This window comes from Dermacentor silvarum, chromosome 9 (genome assembly GCF_013339745.2).
Source record: "Dermacentor silvarum isolate Dsil-2018 chromosome 9, BIME_Dsil_1.4, whole genome shotgun sequence".
In the NCBI taxonomy this organism is placed as follows: Eukaryota; Metazoa; Arthropoda; class Arachnida; order Ixodida; family Ixodidae; genus Dermacentor; species Dermacentor silvarum.
This window is the reverse complement of record NC_051162.1, coordinates 5843158-5850528: the sequence shown is the minus strand read 5'-3', so window position 1 is coordinate 5850528 and position 7371 is coordinate 5843158. Positions and strand designations below refer to the sequence as shown.

General features: G+C 48.1%; 1 protein-coding gene across 5 annotated transcripts in view; it reads right to left on the bottom strand.

Moving 5' to 3' along the window:
- Positions 1-7371, bottom strand: part of LOC119465117 (tubulin--tyrosine ligase-like protein 12) — a 190162-nt gene that overhangs the window by 8616 nt on the left and 174175 nt on the right. Inside the window, exon 16 of one of the 5 annotated variants that reach the window (XM_049655701.1) lies at positions 6341-6530. The exons of the other annotated variants lie outside the window; for them this stretch is intronic. The gene's annotated coding sequence lies outside the window, so the exon portion shown is untranslated. Of the gene's footprint in view, positions 1-6340; positions 6531-7371 lie in introns of those variants that run through there. 5 annotated transcript variants of the gene reach the window in all.

The window sequence follows — 7371 nt, the reverse complement described above, 5'->3', positions numbered from 1 at the left end:
TTTGTCGTATATTCTTGAAAAAGTTATTCCTTGGAATTTTGAGAATAACAGCCCACAAACCACTGTCATGAAACAAAACACAGCGCATGGCTTTTATGTTAAATCTTCTCAGAATGAAATATTCAAAGTGTGAAACTATAGCAGAAACCTGAAAACGATGTAATTTTTTTGGCTGGGCGTCGCCGTCTGCCGACCAGCAGACAGCGGCTAGTATATGGGGTAATCATTTTTAAGATTTATGGAATTTTTTAAATCGCCTGTAGCAGATATAATTCTAGTCCTTGAGCTGGATTGTTCAGAGGCGGACAATACTTGCACGAGAAATCGAAATGCATATTGAACTAATTAAAAACAACTGCTAATTACCTAATTTCTTCATGGCGTATGTTGGAATTTACGAATTGCAGCCGCCGACTTTAAAAACGCATCCACTTGAAATTAATTTCCAGGATGACACCAATTTTGAGATGTCATTTCTTAATGTATGGGACGAAATAGGTGGGCGTTCCGGTTACTTTTGTGCTTCAATGCACAGATTAGCATTTTGTTAAATAAATCGAAGTTTCGCCCGAAAGTCGAAGCATCGATTGCCATAACAACTTAGTGGACAGCTATAGGAAATTAGGAAATTTGTAGGCGCAAGTTGGAATCAGCTAGCGCAAGCCAAGAGTAATTGGAGATCGCAGGGAGAGGCGTTCGTCCTGCAGTGGACATAAATATAGGCTAATGATGATGATGATGATGATGATGATGATGATGATGATGATGATGATGATGATGATAGGACGTAAGGATACTAGTTTTATCGGCCGTGAAAAACTTGTAATCATAGGCATACCAAGTAAATTAACAAGCATGGTGACACGCGTGCACACGCAAACATGAACACTGACACGCGTGCACACGCAAACATGAACACTGACACGCGTGCTCACGCAAACATGAACACATCTCACTCAATGACCGCGGAGACTCGCTGTCAAAACGTTGGGGTGAGGCACCGCGGCAACAGCAGCGAGCGAAATGACCTTTGTCAATTCAGTTGACCAAGGTCAAGCGCACTTGGACTTGCGGCGCTCGGACCGCGGGCGTGAGAGAGAAGAGGCAGAAGTAAACAGGCATTTGACATAAGACAAAGAACACCCGCTGGGCTGTCCCGCCCATTCTACTTTTACTTTGCGTTTCTAATTTTCAAAAAGAATTTTCTTTGGTTACCCACTGCCGCCCGATTCAAGGTCGATTTACCTTGCCCGATTCTTGACATATCCTCCTCCGTGGGTATACGAGCCATGATAGATATTCATCATCATCATCATCACTGGGACAAGGACTCGTTCGGTGCACGGCCGCTGGACCCTTTTTTTTTTTTTTTATCCAGCGGCCGTGTTCGGTGCCTCACGAAGCTCGGTTGACCTGCAGTGGTGTTTTGTCTCAGTATAGGGTGGTTTCAGGTTTCTAACTAACGTTATAATCCCTTATTTATTTGCATTGCTAAGCAAGCGGCCCGATTTTTCCGTACTGTCATTTCACTGCTCATGTCACTGCTGCTAGCTTTCGCAGAAGTGTCATTATGCAGGCAGTGTCAGGCTCTGCTAAACTAACTCTATGGATTTCAGACATCTTCTATACCCATGGCACCGGGATTTTTGCCAAACACGAAAAACTAAAGTGGCCATCACGAGGTTGCGCTGCCGTATACCTACATTAAACTTCTACTTATACAGGTTCGGTCTGGAGGCCTCACCATTATGCTCATTCTGTGACGAAGCGGGGGAAATAGACCATTTCTTGTTGGCTTGCAGGCGTTTTTTCTGTAATAAGAAAAAGACTACTGGAAATCCCGCTTCGGAATATTGGCCTAGATTCGTCGGAGCCTGTGATCCTATCTTTTGGAGCCTGTATTGTTGGGTGCAGCCGCAAGAATGCTTGCTTGGGAACCCAAAGTTTGAATCTAATCGATTACCATGCTAGACTGATCAACCCTCTCCTCACCGTAGTTTTGTTTTATTCATTTATCCATTTTTTACCTATTAGTTCTTTCTGTCTCTCTCTTTTCCCCTCTCACAATATCTCACTTTAAGCTCCAGCGTTCAAATCGTTAATTCTTTTGTTCTTATACACCGAATATAACCACCCGATTCATGGCCAATCCCCCACTGTGGGTATGCGCCACAACCACTCGGGTCAACAACAATAACGGCCCTTTGTCTGGTTCTCGTCATAACAATGGTGCAGCCGCTAAACGAACTGGACGACCCGCCCTCGGACACCGTGTTGCAGAGCGGGCGCATCCTGTTGCATCTGCTCCAGCGCTTGCCGCCTCGCTAAGACACGGTGCCCACGGTTCCTCGGCCTCGCATCTGGTCGGTACCACGCCTGTCGTCGCCACTCCTCAGGTCATGGATTCACGTCCCGTCGCTATGCAAAGCGCTTTGCCGCCAAGGGACGCCGTACACGCTCCCTTGGACGTGGATTCCGCTGTCGCGACTCAAGCGCCTACTGCATCGTCGGTGGCCGCTGTCCTGAACCCCTCGACTGCGCCCTTCGGCGACATGGCTACGTTCACACAAGCCATAGCTGCACTGTCCAAGCGCCTGGAAGACGTCACGGTATCCGTCACAAAGGCCCTTGTGCGTAGCCCACTTCCTTCACCATCGCCCCTGGAAATTGCCGAGTTTCGTGGCTTCGAGGACGATCCAACGATGTGGGTACACACAATTAATCCATTGGCCCGTCGACACCGCCTGGCCAGAAGACGTGAAGCTGTCGCTCGCCGGAAGCCGACTTAGTGATACCGCCAAGACGTGGCACAGATATGACGAATCTGCCTACACTTCCTGGGCTGGATGGAGTGCCGCTTTAGTGACTGCTTTCAGCCAGCTCCCTTCTGCCTATGACGATCATCGCTTCATGCGCATGCGCCGGCAATCACCAACCGAAGAGGTAGCTCTCTACCTGTATGAAATGGTCCAGCATCTCGAGGACTGCGGTATCACCTGGCTCGCTCCTTCTGCTCGCCAGTATGTGGTCGACGGGTTGCTCCACTCTATACGCATGGTGCCATTCTCTCCGCTCAGCCTCCGGAAACGTCACCCTATGCTTTCGCTCGAAAGGCAGCTGAAATGCAGCATAGCATTCCCCGTCGTATTGCTGCGGGTATGCCGGAGCCTGGACCTGCACCGACCATCTCCACGCGACCCGGCTGCTTCTCTTCTGGTCGTATTGGTCACAATGCCAAGGATTGTCCTCAGTCGACAAAAACGCGGATCCATTACAAGGGCCTGCAATCTCCCGTGTTACCGGTCTTTGTGGAAGGGATAGGCGACCTCATGGCGCTTGTGGATAGTGGCGCTGAGAGCACGGCGCTACACCAACGTCATGCTCCTGACACAATCCGCCCGTGGACGCAACCCCCGCTCTACGGACTCGGAGGCAGCGCTATGCCAGTGGGCATGCTCGACATTCATGCCCGGAAGTAGGCCGGGACAAAATTCATCCCAGCAGTTTTTGTTTTCGAGGACCTCCCTGCCGACATGATTCTGGGGGCAGAGTTCTTGCTGTACGACGACATTCGAGTCACCATCGACCACGGTCTTGTTGAGCTCCGCCCTTCTACAACCCTGACCCAGGGTATACCCCGGCCACTTCCACAACAGTTCCGACACCGACAGGTGAGCCTGCAAATTCGCCTACTTTGTCCTCGGTACTCGCTCGCCACGCTGCACTGTTCCCCCATAGCACGGCCGACCTCCCACACACTAACTTGCTGGTGCATCAAACGCCCACGGGGAACCACTCGCCGATATGTGTGCCCCTGAGGACGTACGCTGGACGCGAGAGTACCGTGATCGCGGAACACGTGCGGGAAATGCTCGACGAGGGCATCATTCGGCCCTCTTCAAGCTCGTGGGCAGCGCCTGTCGTGTTTGTTCGTCAAAAGAATGGTTCGTTGAGATTTTGTGTAGACTACAGGCAGCTCAATAAGTGTACGACGCCCGACGCGTACCCACTACCCCGAATTGATGACGCCAGTGCTACACTCTTAGCACGGTAACGTTAAAAAAGGATTTGTGCACCTATAAATCAGATATAAAATTTTAACCTTTACTCAAGTAGCATTTAATAAAGAGGCATATTCTCACAATTTTGTGCACCTATAAATTAAAAGGCTACGTGCACCTATAATAAACGTTACTATATAGTAACCTTTAGTATAGGTACACGTTGCCTTTTTGTATTGTAGCCTTTCGTACAGGCATACAGTCTTGCAAGGCATCACACGCACGTCCTTCTGCGCATGCCCATGAATTTAGGACATTAATTCTTCGGCCAACTACCAAACCTCACCGCAATGCACTAGCATAACGCACTGAGCAGCATCTTATAAAAATTCTACTTCAAATGATGGGCCGAACTTCTATAACTTACGGCATAGCCTCCTATAACTTTCTGTGCCCGCGCAATCACTCCGGGAGCGCCGTTCAACCTCCTCTCCTGACCTCCTCGCAGGTCGCCCGCTAGGGGCGCTGCTACCCCAGAATAGTTCGCTAGCCGCCGTGCATGGTTAAAGGCGGGAAAAATTGCGTGTGCGCGTCTCCATTAGTGTCAAATCGAGACAATATTAATTTGCCTCGCCTGCCGACGGTTCGCTGGTTTGCTGGGAGATCACCTTTCTGCAGCAGTCCACGGCTGGAAAAAAAAAAAAAAACTTGCCTTCTCCCTTGGATTGACGCGGTGAGCTGCGGCAGGGTATTGAAGGACTGTGGCTGTGGTGACACTGTCGGTTCCGTATTGAGGATGTCTAGCAGCAGCGCAAATGAGAGCCTTCTGGCCGAAAAGAAGACATTGTGGTCACGAGTGAGTTGTGCTATTTAAATGGTTTGATAGGGCGCTTTGCGAGTTGACACCCAGTAGTATGGCGTATTGTTGTGGACCTGGATGCACCTCGTACAGTAAGAGAAAGGTCCCGAGCATCTCATTTCATGAAATTCCGAGCGATGAAGAACTTCCAGAGAAGTGGCTCCAAGTTTGAATGTGTCAAACGTGGAATGCGTCAGATACTTGCTGAGAGAGATGCACTTTCGATTTGTTCTGACTAGAAAGCTCTCCTCTGACGCCAATGAATCTTTTTTTGGGTGGTTGAGGAGGTCAGCTGGAAGCAACGATCAGACAGACTCACGGGCAGTTTTGTGCGGAACAGAAAAGTCTCTGAATACAGGCATTGCGTCAACATCGACAAGCAGCAACGTGATGGACACGGAAGATAGCACATGCTCGTCGCTACGCCGGCAACTGAGCGTAAGTACTACGCCAGAACCATCCAAAAATTTCCCGAAGAGGCGACAGCAGCGCTGTTCAACCACATTACCCGGCGCAAGGAAACGTTTCGTTCGCCAGAATGTGCAGCACTAGCGATGGTTGACGGATACCTACCGAGAGCCGTTAAGCTGTTAATGAGCGGGTGTCTTGCAAAGAATGCCTCAGTTTGTTGACAAAGCCCAAGCCCTCGGCGCCATCAGATTCTCTGATTAGGCTTCAAGACAGAAGCCGTCTGCTGTATCGGTCAGGCGAACTCGTAGTTGTGCTGAACTCTCTGCGCAAGTAGGTCGAAGTAGTGCTCGCTAAGCTAAGAAATTTTACGCGGCCGCTGAGGGAGACTGCCGTGAATGCTGCTCAAGTGCTGCGAGAGCGTGAACTATGTAATTGTTCAGTGCCTGAGCACCACGAGAAGCTGTTTGAGATCATGGTGACAAAGTTATTCCGCCCTCTATTCACTAATTTTGCGCTGAAGATAACGGACAAGAACGAAATCGCAAAAGTTTTTCACAGAAGCCCCTGTCACGAAAGCTCCACAAACTTTAAATCCAAATGATGGCAATAAAAGCTTTTGTTGTGCAGTTATTAGAGCCGACATTATTTTTTTTTCGACACTGACATAGAAAACATATGTAATAATAAGCAGAAGGAAAATGAAGCTTCATACTAGTACAGATAAGAGCTGTGGTTTTCCTTTTATCGTTCTTTTCTTTTGGAAGAAGCAATGCGCGGCGGCCTGTACGCTTCTGTGAGATGTTGTAAAACAATAGAACCGGCACCGGTAAAAAAAATTGCGTGATATAAAGTTATGCTACAGCGCACGCCGCCGTAGAGTGTCCTTTATTTCTATTTTGGGGTAGCACCGCCAACTGGTGGTGAGTGACGGCACTAGGCGCGACGACCGGTTCCCTGCGTTCTCGGCGCCGATGGGCAGGCATGAAGTATATAGGAGGCTATGGCTCCACTAATACACCAGGGAGCCGCTGATGAACGTTACAAGTCTGCGTATTCGAAAATTATTGCACCATTGTGCAACAACGCAGGGCTATAACACAAGTCTTAAACACAATATAATCAAAAGTAGTGTGGCTGGACAGATAAAATGGTTGCAAGAGGACAGATATCCGCAGCAAGCACGGAGAGCCGTCTTCGTATTCTCAAGGCACGGCACTTGAACTTCAAGGTGATGGGGCTTGTCCATGCCCTGTCACAGACTGCAAAAAATGTTGCACGGTATGACACAGAAGCAGTTATTTAGGCTAAGAATAAGTTAGGCCATTGAGAAACGATGCACTAAGCGGGCTAGCTAGCCAAGGTGCATATGCATATTCAGTCAGGCATGAGGTGAAGTTCATGCCACATGCCAAAGACAGATCAGACAGGCAGGTGTCTAAGCTAGCATTTACGGAAGCATACAAACCTGAAAGGTTTCACGGGCTCGCATTTTGAACATTTGAGACATGCCGAGACTGTGCATCAGAACCCCTACTCTGTAGAACTGCAGTTTTGTGTACTACACAGAAATGTCATGTCCCGAGACGTTATATAATCCTGTTGCCTCTACACCATGACAATTTCGTGTCAAATAAATAAAAAAGCTAATAAATCGATAAAATAAGGTAAATTGATAATAAACGCACATGCTGGTCAAGCTATCAAGATGCTATTTTCAAGCAAAATAACGCTTTTAAAACGTGCTTGAAAGTTGAGAGCGAAGAAACAGCTGCGACGGTCACGTGCTTAAACTTAATTTTGTACGTAAGCACCAAATATCTTAATGAACCTAATAAGTTGCTAATCTTTTCAAGCATACTGACGTTACATGCTTGTCATTGTCACCGTGTTATCTACGCATCCTCTTTCTTTTTTACCAATGCATTGGTGGGAAGATCACATATCAGCCAGGCAAGCAACAGCAATGAGTAGGCAATGTTTTTTTTTTTTTTATTGCTTAACACACATTGAAGACAAACGTTGGCACGTGTCAGCATAAGTACAGTTGCCAGCAACGAACTCAGCTTCATATGTTCATGCTCACTGCCTTGTGCATCTCAT